Raw genomic sequence first — 18,853 nt, 5'->3', positions numbered from 1 at the left:
CCTGGGGGTCAACTCGTCCGAGCAAGACCTTAAAGTGAGGAAGACGCTTGCATGGAGGGCCCTGAACGGCATGTCCTGTGTGTGGAACTCCAACCTCCCCCGACAAATAAAATTCAGCTTCTTCCATGCAACAGTGGAGTCTGTTCTCCTGTATGGCAGTGAATGCTGGACCCTGAAGCCCACCCTGCAGAAATCCCTAGATGGGTGCTACACGAGAATGCTGCGTGTGGTACTTGGCATCAACAAGGATGAGGATGGTCACCAACACGCACTTGTATGGGGGGGCGCTAAGGGTGGGTGAAAAAACAGCGGTCAGGAGAATGAGGCTGGCAGGTCACTGCCAGAGACACCAAGAGCTGCCAGCCAGCAAACTTGGGAGCCAACACACGGGCACCGATCACGAGGGCGTCCCGCAATAACATACGTGGATATACTCAGGAAAGATGCGGGAGCAGAAATTACTGGCGAGCTAGCCAGATGCATGGAGGACCTAGTAGTCCTCTGTCTAAAAACACTCCAGAAATATATAAGGACCTGTCAATTTTTCAAAAGTTAAAACTGAGTTAAAATACCAATATGTACTTTTTGACTTTATGCTTCTAATAAAAACATTACATAAAAGCAAAGCATGGTCTGTAAAACCGGCCGGAAATGATGTTGCACAGTTTAAAAATATTAAAATGATGTTTAAAACAATAAATACGATCCAACCTGGCTAAGGAAATCCTATCATCTCAGTGGTGAGACCATGTATACTGTCGATCATCTGCGTGTATTCTCCATACATCCACCAGGCCATGGGAGTGGACCAGCTGCCTCAGAGCATTCTGGGACGCTGGATGTGGCTCTGCGTGATTGCGATCTAAAGATGCATTTTCTGTGCAGTTAAAATCCCCTCCCAAGAATGAAAAATCCTCCGAGGCACAGCCATTTAAAACATCATTAACTTTTTGTAAAAACAGCTTCCTCTCTTCACCGATTGTTGAAGCGTATACATTTATAAAAACAGCTGTAAAAAGGTCAAACCTTGCTTTGACTAAAAACAACCTCCCCTCGATAAAATGCTCGACCTCCAGTGAGACTGGAGTAAAAGACTTGGAGAAGAGGAAAGCCACTCCACTAAGAGAAGTGTTGTGGCTTAAAATGACTTCCCCTTCCCAGTCTCTCCTCCAGTCTATCTCATTAAAACTGTCGATGTGCGTCTGTTGTAAAAAAAAAAACTCTGGCTCCATTCACATTTAAAACACCCACTCTAAAAGTATCCATAGCAAGTGAGATGCTAAAAGCAAAAATAAAAACAAATTAATTAATTAAGAGAGACATCTTCAACGTTTGTTTGTTCAAGTTTCTTTAATCTATAACACTCCTGTTCAATGAGGCCAGACTCCTCTCTTTGGCTCATATGGAGTCTGGCTGAGATATTAAAAAGGGCCAAATCTGGAAAGTATTCCTCCACTTTTACTCCATGTTGATTTTTCGTTTGTTGGAGGAAATTCTTAAAACTTTCAGCCGTATACATTTTTTTTCCTTGGCTACTACTTAAATTAAAACCAGGGATGTCGTTGCTGTCTGAGATACACTCCTCTTCACTTTCACTTTCATCTGCCTGCCCCTGCTTTTTTAATGCATGTTGAGCATCCCCAACTTTGCAGTTTTTTTTTTTCTTACTTAAAGCATTATTTGTTTTTCTCTTGCGTTTTGAAGCAGCCTTTTGTTTTACCTCTAATGTTGTCACTTCCTCCTCCATCTCTGCCTCCTCGAACTGTTCGCCCCATGTCATCTTTTTCACTGTATCATTATTCTGTACTTCACCTGCCTCTCCAACCTGTGTTTTACTGACTTCACCTGTCTCCGTTTGCTCTTTGCTCTTTTTATCTATTTTTTTTCATTTTTATCATCCACTTTACTTTCACCTGCCTCACCCAAAACACTTTCCTCACTTTTCTGTACATCATTAATACACACACCCTGTGAAACATCACCACCTGCCTCATGCACCAGGTCAGACACAGCAGTGGCGTGGCGCTGCGAAGTTCGCGGAGCCGCCACAGGCCCACAGTCAAAGCTATCACATCCGTAACAGTAGCCACCGCCGGGGGGGGGGGGTCCCCCACCGCCACGTTAGCGGCCGCCCCCTGCAGTGAGATCCCCCCTCAGCAGCAGCCACCTGTCGCTCGACTACAACCGGCGCAGCCGCGGACGGCTCCGGGGCAGCCGACGCCCCTCCTGGACCAGCTGGCTCCCCGCACCTCGGACAGGCTCTCGCGGTGTGTCCCTCCTCTCCGCAACCAAAACACTTCATAACTGACAAAGTCGCAAAAATCACATGTTCATAATCATCTACTTTAATGTAGAAGCGGAGGTTGAGCTCCACATCTCGGTTATTAAGTATCATATATACCTGTCTACGGTGCGACACTATATGTTTCAGTAACTGAGACTTACAGCCAGACAGGATCTTTTTCACCGGAGAAACAACTCTCCCGTGTCTGGATAGCTCTCTACTGAGGAATTCATCAGTTATGAACGGAGGGACGTTAGATATAACTACTCTGGTTGCGGGCAGGGCCAGTGGCAACACCTGCACAAACAAATCATGTCTCCTGTCTCGATGACACGGTTCACCTTCTCCAGCTGGTCCAGGAAAATGACAAAGCCGCTGTTCATCTGCGGCAGTGATTTTATACTGCCATGACCGACCTTTTCCCCCACAGCTAAACCTACATCTTCTACACTACACAGGAAGCCGGCTGAGCTCTTTATACCCTGCTTCCTGAAGGTGAATTCCCTATTCCCTATTCGTCAACTGGCAAGGGAAAACCCTACAAACACCCAAACCACCACACCCAAACTCACCAAAAGTAAAACTAAATCAAACTATCACCAATAAATTGCAAATTAAATCCCATTACAAAGGCAAAAATATCACTCACATATCATCTCACTCACACACAAACTCCCAGCATGCACTGCAGAGAGAGAGAGAGAGAGAGAGAGAGAGAGAGAGAGAGAGAGAGAGAGGGGAAATCAGGGTCAGTCCAGGGAAACATGCATGCATGCACCAAATTTCATGGCAATTTCTGGAACAAAGTAGTACAGGGTGCATGCCAGTAGATTGTAAAATAGTGACTTTTTCAATGTATTATAATATTAAACAGAGGACACCAGCAAATGTAAAACATTTTAAAAAGTTTGCAATCAGGGAAAGGGGTGGATTGACAAATCAATTGATCAACTAATCGTTCAAGCTTTACGCAAAATCATGCCTCATGCAGCAACTCCAATCTTCCCAAATTTGTTTGAGATTATTGTTCTGTGTGCAGTTTAAAGAATTGTTTTGTGTACATGCACTGGTATAATAATATATATAATGTTTGTTGACAGGTACTTTACCACCGCTTATGTCTTAATATTACAGTCAATCTACTAGTAAGGTTCTCAGACCAGAAAAAGTGCTTATTGCTGTGTTTGTACGCATTCAGGCTATTTAAATGCCATGTTAAGATGAAGGATTCAACAAGGAAATCATTTCTTTGCAGGTTATAGAAGCTTGTTCAAGCTTAGAACTTAAACATTTCTTCAAATAATTATCTACAAACAAAATATTGGATGGCCAGTCATGGACACAAAAATGCTTGTTACAGAATACAAGCATTGAATATGGTTGTCAGATGGCAAGCAAATGTATTGAATGAATGAATATGAATAATTCCTTAACAATAAAGGACAGTTGGTGAGATGCAGGGGAACAGGTGAAAGATGCAATAAAGAGAGGGCATGCAGAGAAACATGAACATGAGAACACCATAATGTTGAGGATGAATTCCACTACCCATACAGCAGGGATGGCCAACCAGTCAGAGGTTAAGAGCCAAAAATGTTACTATGTTACTACTATGAGCGCAACCCTTTTGACATTGGGATATTTTTTCCATTGGCACAGTTTTCCAGAACTCAAGGGTCCCTTCCCTCAGAACAGGTTTCAGTCGGTCTTCCTCAGAAAGTTCAATTATCTCCAACTCGGCTACCGCCTCGTCCGTGACTAGCAAGGCTTTCAAACTCAACATTAAAAGGGACGACGAGGAACGTAATCTGTGACCTATTCAGCTATAAATCATGGAACCGGGTCGCAAAGTTTTCGTGCAGGGTTTCCACCAATGTTGCATATCGGGATGTTTGCTTTTTCAGGGTAGCACCGATGGCTTGTCCGCTTGCTTTTAGCAGAGGGAAAATGTGCTAATTCTCCCTTTTGAAGAAGTGTCTTAAACAGTTTCAGTTTGTTAACAAACGCAAATACACTTCGCACTAGGTCAGGCAGCATTTTTACATGAATATGAACTCTCCCACTCTACCAAAAAACGTCTTATGTTCGTCTTCATATTTTCACTTAGCTGTGCATTTTTTCCCTGCAATTTTAGGATCGAACTCAGATGGTCAGATAGTGTTTACTCAACGATACGTTTTTCCCCCTCGAAGGTGATTGGTTCACTGCATCGCAGGCATTTTTGTGATTGGCTCTTGGGCCACATCAAAATTAGATGCGCTGTCATGCTCTCATACTGACACCACACCTACACACACGTAGCTTACACACAAATAAAATTTGATATGAACTGAAGAGCCGCATGAAACTGGGCAAAGAGCCGCACGCGGGTCAAGAGCCGCACGCGGGTCAAGAGCCGCACGCGGGTCAAGAGCCGCGGGTTGGCCACCCCTGCCATACAGTGTCAGGGTAGTGACTTGTCAATAACAAGGAAGCCATGCATACCCTGCTGTATCTTCTATAATGGGACCATGATGTACTAAATGAGCAAATGAACTAGCTATAGAGACCATAGACTCATTAGGAAAATGTTTACTGAGGTAAAAAGAATCAAGGGAGAAGTAGGGTAATTTCCTCGTAGACATTCTGACATCTTTTTGCAACCTGTGGAGTCGCCCCCTACTGGCCATAAGAAATAACGCCTGTTTAAGGCACTTCAGCATTGGTTTCTCTTTTCAGACCCGGAGGCTACGTCCACTTCTTTTATATAGTCTATGGGTTTAGCACACAGCCTGCTCATGTTTTGGAGGTTTTAACTGACAATCAACGTCTATCTTACGTGAGTCCCGGTAACGAAGCACACAAAGTAGCGCTTCTGTAATGTGTGTAAATGATGCATTAGTTTCCAAAACAGCCAGCCATACTAAGTACAGTGCATCCGGAAAGTATTCATACCCCTTCACTTTTTCCACATTTTATTATGTTACAGCCTAATTCCAAAATGGATTAAATAAAAAAAGGTTCTCAACATTCTACACACAATACCGCATAATGACAAAGTGGAAAAAATTGTTTGATTTTTTTGCAAATGTATTAAAAATAAAACACTAAAATATCACATGTACATAAGTATTCACACCCTTTACTCAATACTTTATTGAAGTACCTTTGGCAGCAATTACAGCCTCAAGTCTTCTTGAGTAAGCTTAGCACACCTATTTTCAGAATCAGAATCAGAAATCCTTTATTTGTCCCACGACGGGGAACTTATGTTGTTACAGCAAAGAGCAAGAGAGTTGGGGCAGTTTCTCCCATTCTTCTTTGCAGATCTTCTGTATTCTTTTTTTTAAATGTGTAGAGCACAGGTTCAAAATTCTTTCTTTTTTTTAAATGACTGCAGAATCCAGAACTAGTGTGAATTGAATAAAGTAAAGATTAATCCAGCCTCGGATCCTTAGGCAAAACAATAATTTACGGTCCTGAGAGCGAATGCCAAGGACTTTGTAATATTGTAATATTTTCATAAGGACATTGTTTGCCTTCAATCTACAATAACTATAGCTTTCTTCCCCATCTGCAGATGCTATTATACAGGATGAGCTGCAGATCAGCTCTCCTGGTACCTGGCAGGGAACCAATATCCAGACAGGAGACAGAACTAAAGCTTGAACCTGGTTTCTCCAGTGTAAAGATCACCACAACTATCCCAAATTTATATTTGAGTTTCTGATGTGACAAAAACAAACATGAAGATCAGAACTTCCTTAACCTTAGCTTACTTCTAGGAGGGAGGAAAAGAGTCTTGCTTGATAGAGATGCATCAGTGCAGATAAGCAACATCTCCCCTCCGACATTTTCCTCATAAACTCTGTGGACAAATGTGAACGACTTGGATGCTAATGCTGTAATGAATAATTCCTCTCAATGGTCTCCAATGCCTTTTGAATTACTTATTGCTAGTGTGCAGTGAGGTTTGATGTCGTTTATTGAATGTTGTACTTTCATACAAAGATACTGTGCTCTTTACAATACAGATAAGTAAAAGCAAAGGAAATAAGAAAAGCACAAAAAGCAATAAAAGAAGGTGACAGGAAAAATATCTGAAGTGATGGTGTGTCAAATGCATATAATATATGACTAATGTTTCAGAATTTACTTTTTTTATTTGCTTCTAGCATCAGATCTTTTAAATTAAAGTGTGTTTTTACTGAATGCAGATTACATATGTAACCATGGTTCTCTGATTGAAGAACCTCTCAACCATGGACAAGTTCCATACATACCACTATGTCAGTGTCATACCCACTATCTAACCGTATCCTGAAGAAGAGCACTCGTCCCAGGAATCTTTGCAGTGGGTGCATATGCAGTGGAGTCAATAAAACAACCTGAACTGTTCATTCTTTGAGCTTGAAGAGATTCCTGCCAGAGTGCCTCACCGAGCATCGGTTAGATCTTTTTTGTGTGCATCATTAGTGCAGCTCGACAATCCAGCGCTCGGCCCGGAAACAGATCCCTCTGAAGTATGTTCAGACAGAATGCAAAGCAAATTTTGGACACAGTTCCACTGCAAACAAAATCAATGGAAAGATACCAAAGTGAGCGCAAATTAGGGCTGCTCGAAATAGATAGTTTTTTTCTGCAATATACATTATATTGTGTTATGAAGAAATACAGTACCTTTCACCAGATGACTTGAATAGCTGGAAATAATTAATCTTTAACAATTAATCATTCTAGAATTATTCTAGGAGGGGAGTAATCATTTACAAAGGCTGGAAAATTTGAGTGTAAACTGTCCTTTCTTGCACTGCAACAATGTCTGTGTATCCATGAACCCTAAATCATAGTAAATAATTTTATATCAGACAGACTTCTCTTGTAGATTAGACGTGATACTCCAATTAGCAATGGAAGTAAACACGCATGTCCTTATGAAAAAGTGTTTTTGCTGTTAAGTAATAAGTAAAGTAATGTAATGACTTTTTCAATGAGTATATGTAAAGAGTAATTGATACATTTTTTGAGGTACCTTGCCAAACACTGATGGTTAGTGCATTTCTTCTCCATCATTATGGTGTTATGATGTTCATGTTTTCTCTTTATCGCTTATTTCACCCATTCCCATGCATCTTCCCATCTCTCCTTTTTAATGTTATAGAATTATTCATTAATTTATGGCGGTAGTGGCAGTGTGACTCTTTCGTTAGACAGACAGCTTGCTTGCAATCTGACCAATCCCATTATATGTTTATATTCTGTAACAAGAACGAAGAAGAAAGGCTGTCCCTTTTCTCTCTTTCCCATCATAGGGCTGAGTTATGATTGGCTTCTCTATACCTTGTGTTCACATAGTCAAAAGCCTCTCAACAGTCAGAGTTCTGAGTCGAACAAGGAACGGTTATGTTAACAAATATTTTTAACGAACGGATTCTAGTCTTTCATGTACGTTGAAAATAACTTCTTTACTCATCATGGAATACTGGTTCAGCCCAAGACAGTGACAAGTGATCCAGACAGGTCAGATGACTCAAAAATACAAAATTCTGATTCACCACTTTCAGCCAGGCACAGTAGATACACTAAAAATATGTTGAATTCTGTCAAGACGTAATAGTTAGTAGGCAATCTATAGCTTCCCTTAGCCCAAGTACCTGTGGTGCTTTTCAGTGCAATAAATCCAGCAAACCTTCATTGGGCCCATTATGAATCTCATTAAGCAGCTGGCGGGGTGCTGAATGCCATCTACCAAAGTGCAGATTTCTTCCACGACACAGGTTTTCATGGAACCCCCAAGATTAGCCAGCTTATCAAGAGAAAGTTAACCATCTCCGTAGGCAACTATGACTGTCACATACAGGGTGATAAGCGGAGGCTGGGCGTCTCATACAAACATCTGTTTCTCACATGCACACACATCAACCTGATCAGTGAGGGGTTACTGATGGTGCACAAGTGCTTTTATACGGCGTACACACAGATGGTTGGTCACATGACGTCATATGTTCAGTCCCTGGACATATGGGCTACGAAACTGAGTGGAGATGGCCTAGTGGTACAGCTTTCAAATACAACACCAGATGGTTGTGAGTTCAATACCAGGTGTGCCACCATTGTGCCCCTGAGCAAGGCACTTCACCCCAAGTTGCTTCAGGGAGACTGTCCCTGTAGTTAGGTCACTATAAGTTGTCTGGATAAGAGCTTCTCCTAAATGACCTGTAATGTAATGTAATGTGAGAACATATATGTTGGAGGTAAAAGGTATAGAAATACCAGTGAAATTAACAGTCAAAATATGAAGTTTTCACACTACAACTTTGTACGAAGCTTTGTAATTCTGATTGAATTAGTAATGCTTTCTTTGAATAATTTCACAGAAGTCTCTGTGATGCCCTTTGAATTAGTAATGTGTTCTCCCTATGAGTTGTTATGCATAGTGAATTAAAGCATTTTTCATTTCATCCATCAGAAATTCTCTTTGGTTTCAGTGCTGTTTTAGTTTTCTTTGTTCTTTCCTTGTTTGCTATGTCTATGTCTTTCTACCCTCCCTCCATGCCTCCAGTAATTTAGCATGGTGAGGCCACTTCACCTTTCACATTGATGTAACACTCGAACTTGATAAAGGGCTAAAAATAATTTGCAGTGTTGAGCTCAAATGGTTCCCACTGGGCCTGGTCTCCAATTCAAAAAGGCAAAGGTAAGTAGATCAATCAGTTTAATTTAGAATTGCAGCTAATTAAAGAATACAAGTATTTTTTACTTTAAGTTTTTCTCATGCCATTTGTATGTTGAAAGAAAGATGGGGGACATAATCCACAGTCCATTTTTCAAAATGCATTCTGAAGTTCAAACCAAAGCTAACATGGGCCATCAGCAGTCAGAGATAAGTTTCTTTTTAGAATGTGAAGAGCAGCGACAGTTAAACAAATAATGAAAAACTGGCTGAAACCGGAGGCGCCACATTACATTACAGTTAATTTAGCTGACCGCCACAACTAAGCAAATGGAAGGACACAATTAACGAAATACTTAAAATGGACATAATTAATCACAGGATTAGGAATCTAGCTAAACTGTTTGACGTGAGATGAAAGATAACACAAAACTTATATACTATATTAAAGGAACTATATACTTTAAGATACTGCAGACTTAATTATATTAGCATATATTTATTAATATTATTTTTTTTTATACTTAAATTGCTTAATCAAATGTATAGCTTCTACTGTAATGATCTTCTCTTTTTATATTGAGATTGTGGGATGGGGTGAAGGCTTATACAGTAGCTATTATAAATTAGTTTGATTCGCTTTTTTCTTTCTTTTCTGAGAAGGAACTACTCTGCTGGATCACAATATCACAGATAAAGATTACAATAGAAAAGATGTATGGTATTTGTTGTAATTTAAAAAAAGATTGTAGGTGTCAAGTCCTCGGCTGCTTTGTTGAAGCTTCACGAGATGTCAGCATTTCAAAGACAGGGACAAGACAGAGTTAGTGCGAGAGGAAGGCTTTCTGTGCCTGTAAGCTTGCAGTCGAGGCAGTTGCTGTGTCAGTTCAGAGCAAACAGTGTCCTAATAGGATCTTGTGAAGGCTCAACCTGTCAACCACACTACAGAGAGGAAAAGAGAGGGAAATAAAAGCACACACACTGTTCACAACCAGATACTACACCTCTGGAGAGCAGGACCTGCAATTTCTCCCGAGGTGCTCGCTAACTTCTCCTGGAGTGCCTGAGCAGAAACAACAGCAAGTTTGTAACTTGATTAAACTATCTGCTGAGAATGCAAACGATTTCCTCCATCTTGTTGTTTCAATGTAACCGGGCGAAATCCTGTTTCATGCTCGAGCGCTCAATTCAAATTTTGTTATCGAGATTATGATGAGAGTGAGATCAGAGTACATGACACAGCTTTCAGAAGAGTTACCAAGACAAAGGAAGCTCAGTTAAAATGTTATTTACCAACCATTTTAATTAGTTTGTACCCAACAGGTTAAAGGCTAAATCAACACTAAATCACATACTGTAGTGTAGAAAGCTGCTGCTTTTGTTATGACTGCTGGATTGTGTTGCATCTTTAGAAGATGATCAGTTAACTGGAGGATTATGTTTTCTGGGTTTTGGGTTTTCTGTTGTTTATGTTTTTCCTTGTTTCATGTTATTCATTTATGCGTTTTATTTTGATTCTCATCTTCTCCTTTATTGCAGACAACTTCACTTCCTGCCGTTGTGTGTTTTCCCGCCTGTCAAGTCAAGAATGCTTTCGGGTTATTCAGAAGCTAGGCCAGACTTCTTCCTAGCTTTCAGAGAACACACATTTTCTTTTTACTTCTAGTAGCAATAGCGTTATTGATTTTGCATTCTTCAAAATAATACAAACACATTCAAAACAGCAAGGCTATATTGACAATAAGTAATTAAATCAACAGGGATTTGGACAAATATTACAAGTTATTAATGTACAAAACATAAAATGAATAAACTCTCCTCAAAGCCAACGGACTCCATTGACAGAAACAATCATTTTTCCTCGTTGGTCCATAACAAACTTCATTCAAACTCAGAAGAAACTAAATTAAACTCATTAAAACCGTCTTTTTCCACTGTCCAAACAATAACCAACTCTGGGGGTTCAACGAGTCTGCTGCTGACAGGGAAAGTCGGAACAAACTTTGAAATTAGACCTTTTTAGTCTATTATTAGTGAAGATTCAGGAAATTTATCCAGAAACAGAATTAGTTTGACAGCTGATGTGAAATGACTGAAAGTTATTATCGCATGGGGACAGGAAATGCAATGTGCGTAAAGTATTGTGGATGTTTTAGAGGATACAAACAATCATCCTTCATAATCCTCTGAATGAAGGACTCGGTAGAATTTGAAGGATCCTCGACATTGGAACAGTCCCTCGGCAGGTTTCGATGACGTAGCATAGAAGTTGAGCCGTTTCAGGATCCTTTCTTGACATTGAGAAACACTAATGGTCTGCCCCACCCTAATTGTTTTCTCCTGTCAATCATTAGCCCTGCTATCACCTGTCCCTCGTTATCACCCTCCATTTGTTGTGTATTTAGTCCCCTTGTGCCAGTTAATCATGTGTCTTTGTTCCTTTTATCAAGTGCTCCAACACTGATTCCCAAGGTTGAATTATTTCTGGGTCTAGTGTTCCTGGAGTGTTTTTGAATTGACTTCTGTTTCCTGCCAGCTTTAGGCTCATAGTCATTTTTTGATAATAAATCATTGAACTCTTCCTGCTGCCTCCTCATCAGTTTATCTGTGCTTGGGTTCACACCTGCAATTCCTGACACCGACAGTAGATGGCAAGGAAACAGTTACTTTTGATAAGGTGATCTACTAATTATAAGTCGAAAAGTGTTGACCATTAAATTCAAAGTTATGTCTTCAAACATTTCTAATTAAATAAATACAAATCCAGGTTTTTGATACTATCCACGGTCTACATTTTTTCAGCAATAGCCATTCAATGTATTTAAATTCTGTATTTACTTATCTATATAGCAATTTTAATAGTGGGGGCCATTCTTTTGCTGGACTTATATCTGCTGAATTTATATCAGTCTCATTCATTTCACAATCAAAGCATTCAACTGAAATGTGGTTTCAGGCATCTAGTGTTCCTGAATGGCTGTATGCGACAAGCCATAATCATTTTTTTTTACATGCGCAACGACAGTCTTGTAAGTTGGGCAGGTATTAATTATTCTTGCTCAACTGACTTGCACCTAAAACATAAGATTTTAATCATGTTTGATCGTCATGATTATAACATGTTTAATGTGCCGCACTTTGGAGAAAGAAAATAATTTTTAAACGTTAAGTCATACAGATGCTTAAGAAGAAAAATAAAGATATTATTCTTCGGCCATAACACTCATATGCCTCATGCATCTCAGTCAGTGGCATTTCTCTCTGTCCATCTTCAAAGGAAATCTTCAGCTGCAAAACATGCACAGGAAGATACTGTCAAATAGTTGGCATAAACGGAATACCGTGATTTTTCAAGATGAAGTTAAATCGGAATAGACACTTCGTACCACAATTTGATTTAACATATTCAAAATAATATCAATATGAGGCCCTTTAATTAAGAATCATAATGCTTTATTAGCCATTAGCGTACTTCTGTGATGTAAACTTTATCATTACAATTTTGTATTAAATCGATTTCCGTTTCATTTACAGCCAAATGTGTTTTTAGTAAGATAAAATGACACATCTGCCTGTGTCTTCTCCCATGGACTGAACTCTGGTGTATGATTAGTCGCTGTGGGACTTCATCAGAGCCCAGCTATTGATTCCGGATCAGCTTAATGAAAATGACATTTCAAACCGCCAGTCCAGCCATTGTCATACAATCCTCAGGGAGCAGCAAAAGAAGTGGAGAAGCGGGAAGCAATTGATGGATCTTATTAGCTAACCAATTTGTCCACATCCTCCATATATCCCAAGTGATAGAAACAGTTTATGGTAAAGTGCCCAAGCTAACCACCGTCAGTTGCTTTGAAGCATGTATGAAAACATGATATCCATTATAAATTATGCAAAAAAGCCTTTGGTTTGATGCATCATTGTCATCATTTTGTGTCTTTATTAAAACAATCAGTTGTGAATAATTTTGAAAAGCTTGGCTTACATGACTCACATTAAAGCATTAGACTCGAAACACTCAACTTTCTATTTTGAGCTTTGAAGCGTATACTCAGGGGAAAATATACAATACTGAACAGTGGAGTCTGGCTACGGGGAGGACGGCGGCAGAACCAGCAATAAATACACTTTATTATTCAAGCTTTGTCTGCCCCGTTGTCGCCTCTCCTCAGTAACCTCCAGCTGTTCACACAACTTTTTTTTTTAAAAGCACAAACAATGAAGCGAGCAGCTCTCAGTCAGCGTCAGAAACTGAGACTCTCTCGCCAGGTGAGCGACACGTTTTCCTCCCAGCGGAGGACAAAGCACCTGTCGCCCGTGGCACTCTCGGAACACACAGCGGACTGCTACCAGCGGGCCCTTAGCCCACAGAGATTCATTTTCGTCCGGTTACCACCGCAAGCCCCTCTCGTAGCCTTTCGTTATTTACTTTTAAACAATACCTAATCAAACTCCCGCCCACTGGTCTCGTCACTGTCCTGAAGACACGTATGGGCCACGGAGAAATTCTTTCAGCACTGGCTACGAGGAAAGGGGAGAGGGACGGGGATACGGGACCTCTTATATTATTCCTGCTAACCTTTTAATCGGTCTCGGGAGCTAGGCTCGGCCGCCTCTCTCTCTCTCTGGAGAGAACACAACCTCGCACGACTTTCCCGGACCTGCTTTTAAACTTAATCCCCTCGGCAAATCCTCCGTCTAAGATAACCACTAGGAAAAAGGCCTCTTATACAAAGTCGAGAATCACAGACAACTCAAAGAACGTTCACAGACAGTCACCATCAGATAAACATTTTCCAGCATCAATTCAACCACAATGCAATGCAGAAAGCTCTTTAACACTTTACAAAAAATCCAACCAGAAATAAGATTTTTTCCCCTAGAATTCTGGGCACTGGGCCAGTTTCAGTTTTAAGTGTCCCAAATGGTGATACAGGTTATCTCACCCGATGTGTCCTATATGGCATGTGTACAATATTTTGGAAACATCAGTAGTATGGAATCTGATGCTTACCTGCGGGGGCCACAGAGAGGTCCCGCGAAAAGACTCCTCTCTCTGGGTGTCTCCAGTCCTCTCGATTGAAGAAAAGTGAAAGGAAGGACTCCGAACAAAGGCTTTCTTACGTTTTCACAAAGCTTTTATTTTCTATACGTTTAAGTTTATCAAAAATGTAATACAAAGAATCAAAATAAACAATGGTTTACAATATGACAGTTATTCAAGTGACTTACTCCAAGTGTTTTGTTATTGGAAGTTCCGTTATTCAGTTTTTCTCTATTCTAGCTACAGCGGCGAAAGTATTAAGTTTCCGTTTTGATTTCTCTTGAAAATGCAACTGGTTATTTCCAACGATCAAAACTTGTTTACAATTCTGTAACTTCATCGATCTCTAGAAGCTCTTAGTTAGTTAATTAAAAATGTAATTACCTTGCCATAGTTTCATATGTCTCGCTATAGTTTAAGAATCGTGATATCTTATGTCAAGCGTGTTAGGGCTCCGCTGCCCATCACTATCAGCCTGTTGGACCTGTCAAAAACATCCCCTTATATCTTAAGGCCCGTTCCTGCGCTTTTTTACACAGGACATGCAAGTGCGTTCTCAACGTTTTTTCTATTGTTTCTTCCAAGAACCAAAAAACCTGTGAATAGCAGTTAACCCATATATCAGAGGTCAAAGGTTTACGTAATGCTTATCTTGATCTACATATATCCCTTCCATCAACTGTCACCGGAGGTAACACCTAGAGCCCCTATTGACAGAGGAAGTGGTGTCTTGCCGGCTTCAGCAGGGCCTCAGCAATGCAGTAGATCTCAGCTGGCCAAAACCATTCATAGGGCATGACCTTTTTGTAAATTCATAAAAAGAAGAAGAACTTAACCCATGGCATTACCATGCATAAAACATATAATCACAATTATTACAGATAAAAATAAAATATTTATTTTATTTTAGGAGTTGTTAAAATTAACCTGTACCTCCCTTCACATACACACAGTTCCAATTAATGGAAGAAAAATTATTATAATGAGGCGACTATGAGTACTAAAGATTCCAGTACTCTAATTTAACTTTAACACAAGTACTACTATATATCAGTACTTCAGCAAGCAAATAAATGATAAAAGATAACATATTTAACTTTAAGATAACCCATAGGTTATTTAAGTTCATTCTATGTAATTGACACATCTTCTGCGATAATGACATACTTCATCCATATGTTATCCTGACCATAAATATATACATATTTTTTAATATAAATATAGTCACACTTATATCTTACAGGGGGTAAAACCTCTCCTTAGGCTGTACTAGCCTTTTCTTAATTTTTTGTGCCTATTTTTGGAGTGCCTGTGCACCTTAACACTCATCGACGGATCATGCCGTCACAACAACGTAAAGAATAAACGCATGAATGTGAATTGCACCCTTATCCACTTCTCTCTACAGTTTATATTACTTACATTATATTTTACACTCTGGAATTCAATATGAAGACACATCATCCATCCCAGTTGTCACAACCTGGTCAGTGGGGGCTCACATCACTTGAGATATCGTGTTTGATGGACAATTGGACATGAAATGATTTATAGCATTTCAAATATGAAGTAAGAACGAGGCAGCAAAAATAAGTCAGATTGTATAAAAGACTTTGAGGAAATTACCCTACTTCTCACTTGATTTATTACCTCAGTAGAGAGACGAGTTTATGATCTCAATCGCACATTTCAAGTCTTCTTCAATACAGCATGGTAATTTTGTTAATGATGGTCTCATTTAGAGTAAAATAGAATAATAAGCTGCTTATTAGGTCTCGGCCTGTTCGTTAGATGTTTTGTGTTTGTTTGTACTTCCTGCTTTATTTTGTTAATTACCTGTTCTCTGTTTCTACTTCCTACCCCCAGGTGTTCCCAATCTGTTCATTAGTGTCCTCACCTGTGTCTCGTTCCCTCTCACTTCTTGGTGTGTATATATAGTCTGTTTTGTTTGTCTCTTGTTGCCAGTTTGTCTTCGTACTTCGATGTCAAGAGTCCCAGCATTAGTCCCAGCATTAGTCCCAGCATTAGTCCCAGCATTAGTCCCAGCATTAGTCCCAGCATTAGTCCCAGCATTAGTCCCAGCATTAGTCCCAGCATTAGTCCCAGCATTAGTCCCAGCATTAGTCCCAGCATTAGTCCCGTCTTCCTGTTTCCCAAGCGTTTGATTCCCAGGCTTCCTCGACCTGGTTTCCGTGACTCAATTCTGCCCTTGCCTGATCCTTGTCTGTTGTGCTGTTATGCTGAGTATCTGCCCGTGTACCAAACCTGTTTCATCTGAGGTAGTAACTATCTATACATAGGCTCCACTTAAATCCATTGTTCTAACAGGCTGTGCCCTATTCATTGGATGTTTAGTATTACAGAGGTGCAGCTGACATGCAACAGAGGTCAGTAAGAGGAACTGAACATCCGAATCCACCACGTCGACACAGTCCTGTGTGTGTGCTGATGAGGCCCTGAAATTCAGTTTGTTTTTCTGTCAATTTCTCCAGGTCTGTGTGTCTGTGCTGTAATCTGCTGAGTCATCCAGAACACTGGACTGATTTTCTTTTAGTATTGTATTTATGCTAATTCTGTTTTAATTTGCCCCAGCAGCACAAATTGCTATAAACAGTAACAGGACCCAGATTGCTGGAGGTGCAACACATTTAACAACCTCAATATTTTCATAATCTTTCATATTTAACCCTCTGCTTTGGTAAACGGATTATTTTAATGGCACAATTGTAACAATGCAAAAATGTTTTGGGCTTATTGTTTGTGCCCTAACCTGTTAATTTAACAGCCATGCTTTTAATTATCCTTCTAATTTGACTGTGCAGCTCAGTTTAAATGTGCCAGTATTAAAAAGCAAGTTGGCGCACTTGATGGGCACTTGATTTGACAAACTGGATGTCTCTTTATGAGCTCAGTGTGACATGAAAATGCTACGCTCATAAACACTCATCTCTCGTGTGTGTGATACTTAGTATGCCCAGTAAGTAAAAGTAGTTTTAAAATGATGAGTTATGTGTATGAAAATAAAAGGAAGAGAAAAGAGAAACGCCTGGAGGGAATTTCTTCAATTCGCATATGTAATGCATATGACACTCATAATGAAAAACTTTAAAACTAGTATTAAAACCCTGTATTTTTAATACTAGTTTATTTGAAGTTATTGTACTTTCAATGAAAGCAATGCTTTAACTGGAATTAGCGATTTTAAAAGTATTGTTCCCCAAAACCGATGGTTAATATGTATACATGGTAGTGACCGGTTTTTGCATGGCAAACTAAAAAGGTCTGCAATGTCTGTTTTCCATCCAGTTGGGTGGGCTGTGTGAATGGCTTTCTGTGAATGTGTTGTTTGGGTGAGGCCTTCCTCTCTGAGAATAACTGTAGTTGAAGCTGTGTGACAGACAGCTTGATCTGTATTTGTGTCCACAGGTGGCTAACGACAGATCTGCAGATGTCAGGGTGTCAAAGTTCTGCTCTGGGTCTGCAGGTTTATTTATTCTGCAGTTATTAGCAGTTGCCACATTTTGAAAAGACCCTGACACCTGCGCCCTTACTAAAAGAGACTAATAGACAGACAACAAGTACCCTTAAATAGCTTTCACATTCTTGCCTTGGTAGTCAGCACCTTGGAGTGTGACTGTAACCTGAGCTATGGTTAGCCTTTTTAGCATTTAAATCAACAGAGGTAATAGCAATTGTAGATATTAACAATTTAATTCCGAATTCCTAGCCAACATATCCATAATCTAATTTTGACTAGTAGCAATTTTAATTTAAGATATCTACAATTACCTTCTCACTAGTCAACATGTTTTGGAATTGTAACTAGCAACAATGTAATCACAGATATTAAGAATTGCATTGTAGATATCCGAAATACAATTGTAAGCAGTAAAAAATATATTCTTACTAGTAACAATTATAATTTAGATATGTACACCTCCTTTTAAAGCAAGTTAGAATTACATTTTAGTTATCAAAAAAGGAATTTCCACTAGTGACAGTCATTGTAGATATCAATGATGTACATATTCAAAATGCAATCGTTGATATCTGAAATAGGAAACTTCACTTCCACAATCCTTTTTCAACATATGGTAATTCCATTGTAGATATCTGTAGTCACTATCTTTACTGGTAAAATAGGAATTACTGGTTTCTATTTCATATTAGAGAGATGGAAGATATAGAAGAACATATTTGTAAATCAGTTTTAACTAGTCGAAATGTAATGTCGAAATGTAATATCTACATGTGAAGATACATGTAACATGTCAAAATAGTTTAAAAGATTTCTTTGAATAACATTTCAACACAATATAATTTCCACTAGTGAAAACTACTTATCAGATCATTAAGATTTTCCTTAACATTTAATCAGTCGGGCTGAGTACTAGAAACCAAAGTCATGTCTTACACAGAAGGTTTATTATAATCTTGATCAAAGAGAATACATAACGAACATGTTCAAGTGAATACAGAGATGCAGGCACATTGTATGCCACCATTCATTCTCTAGAACAGCCACTGTCTCGCCACATTTATCTGAAAACAAGGCACTCCATAAATTGTTTAACTAAAGATGGATCCCCCTAGATGGCTCCTCAAATTCTAGTAAACACATTCTAAGTAAGACAGTCAGAGCCTCCCCCTGACCTTTCCACACTGAACACACTGGACCCATCTTAACTCTTATCTTGTAGCTGTGGGCCATCAGCTCCCGTAGACTAAAAGATGAGCTATATGTTTTGGAGAGATGACAAGACGTAAGTGTTTGACCTAAGGCCTACTTAAATATCTAACATGAGAGCTATAGTCTTGGATCAAACGAGAGTCTAAAGGTCCTGTCACACATATTCGTATGGCGGAAACTAAT

This window comes from Cottoperca gobio, chromosome 22, assembly GCF_900634415.1.
Source record: "Cottoperca gobio chromosome 22, fCotGob3.1, whole genome shotgun sequence".
In the NCBI taxonomy this organism is placed as follows: domain Eukaryota; kingdom Metazoa; phylum Chordata; class Actinopteri; order Perciformes; family Bovichtidae; genus Cottoperca; species Cottoperca gobio.
This window is presented reverse-complemented; position numbering follows the sequence as displayed.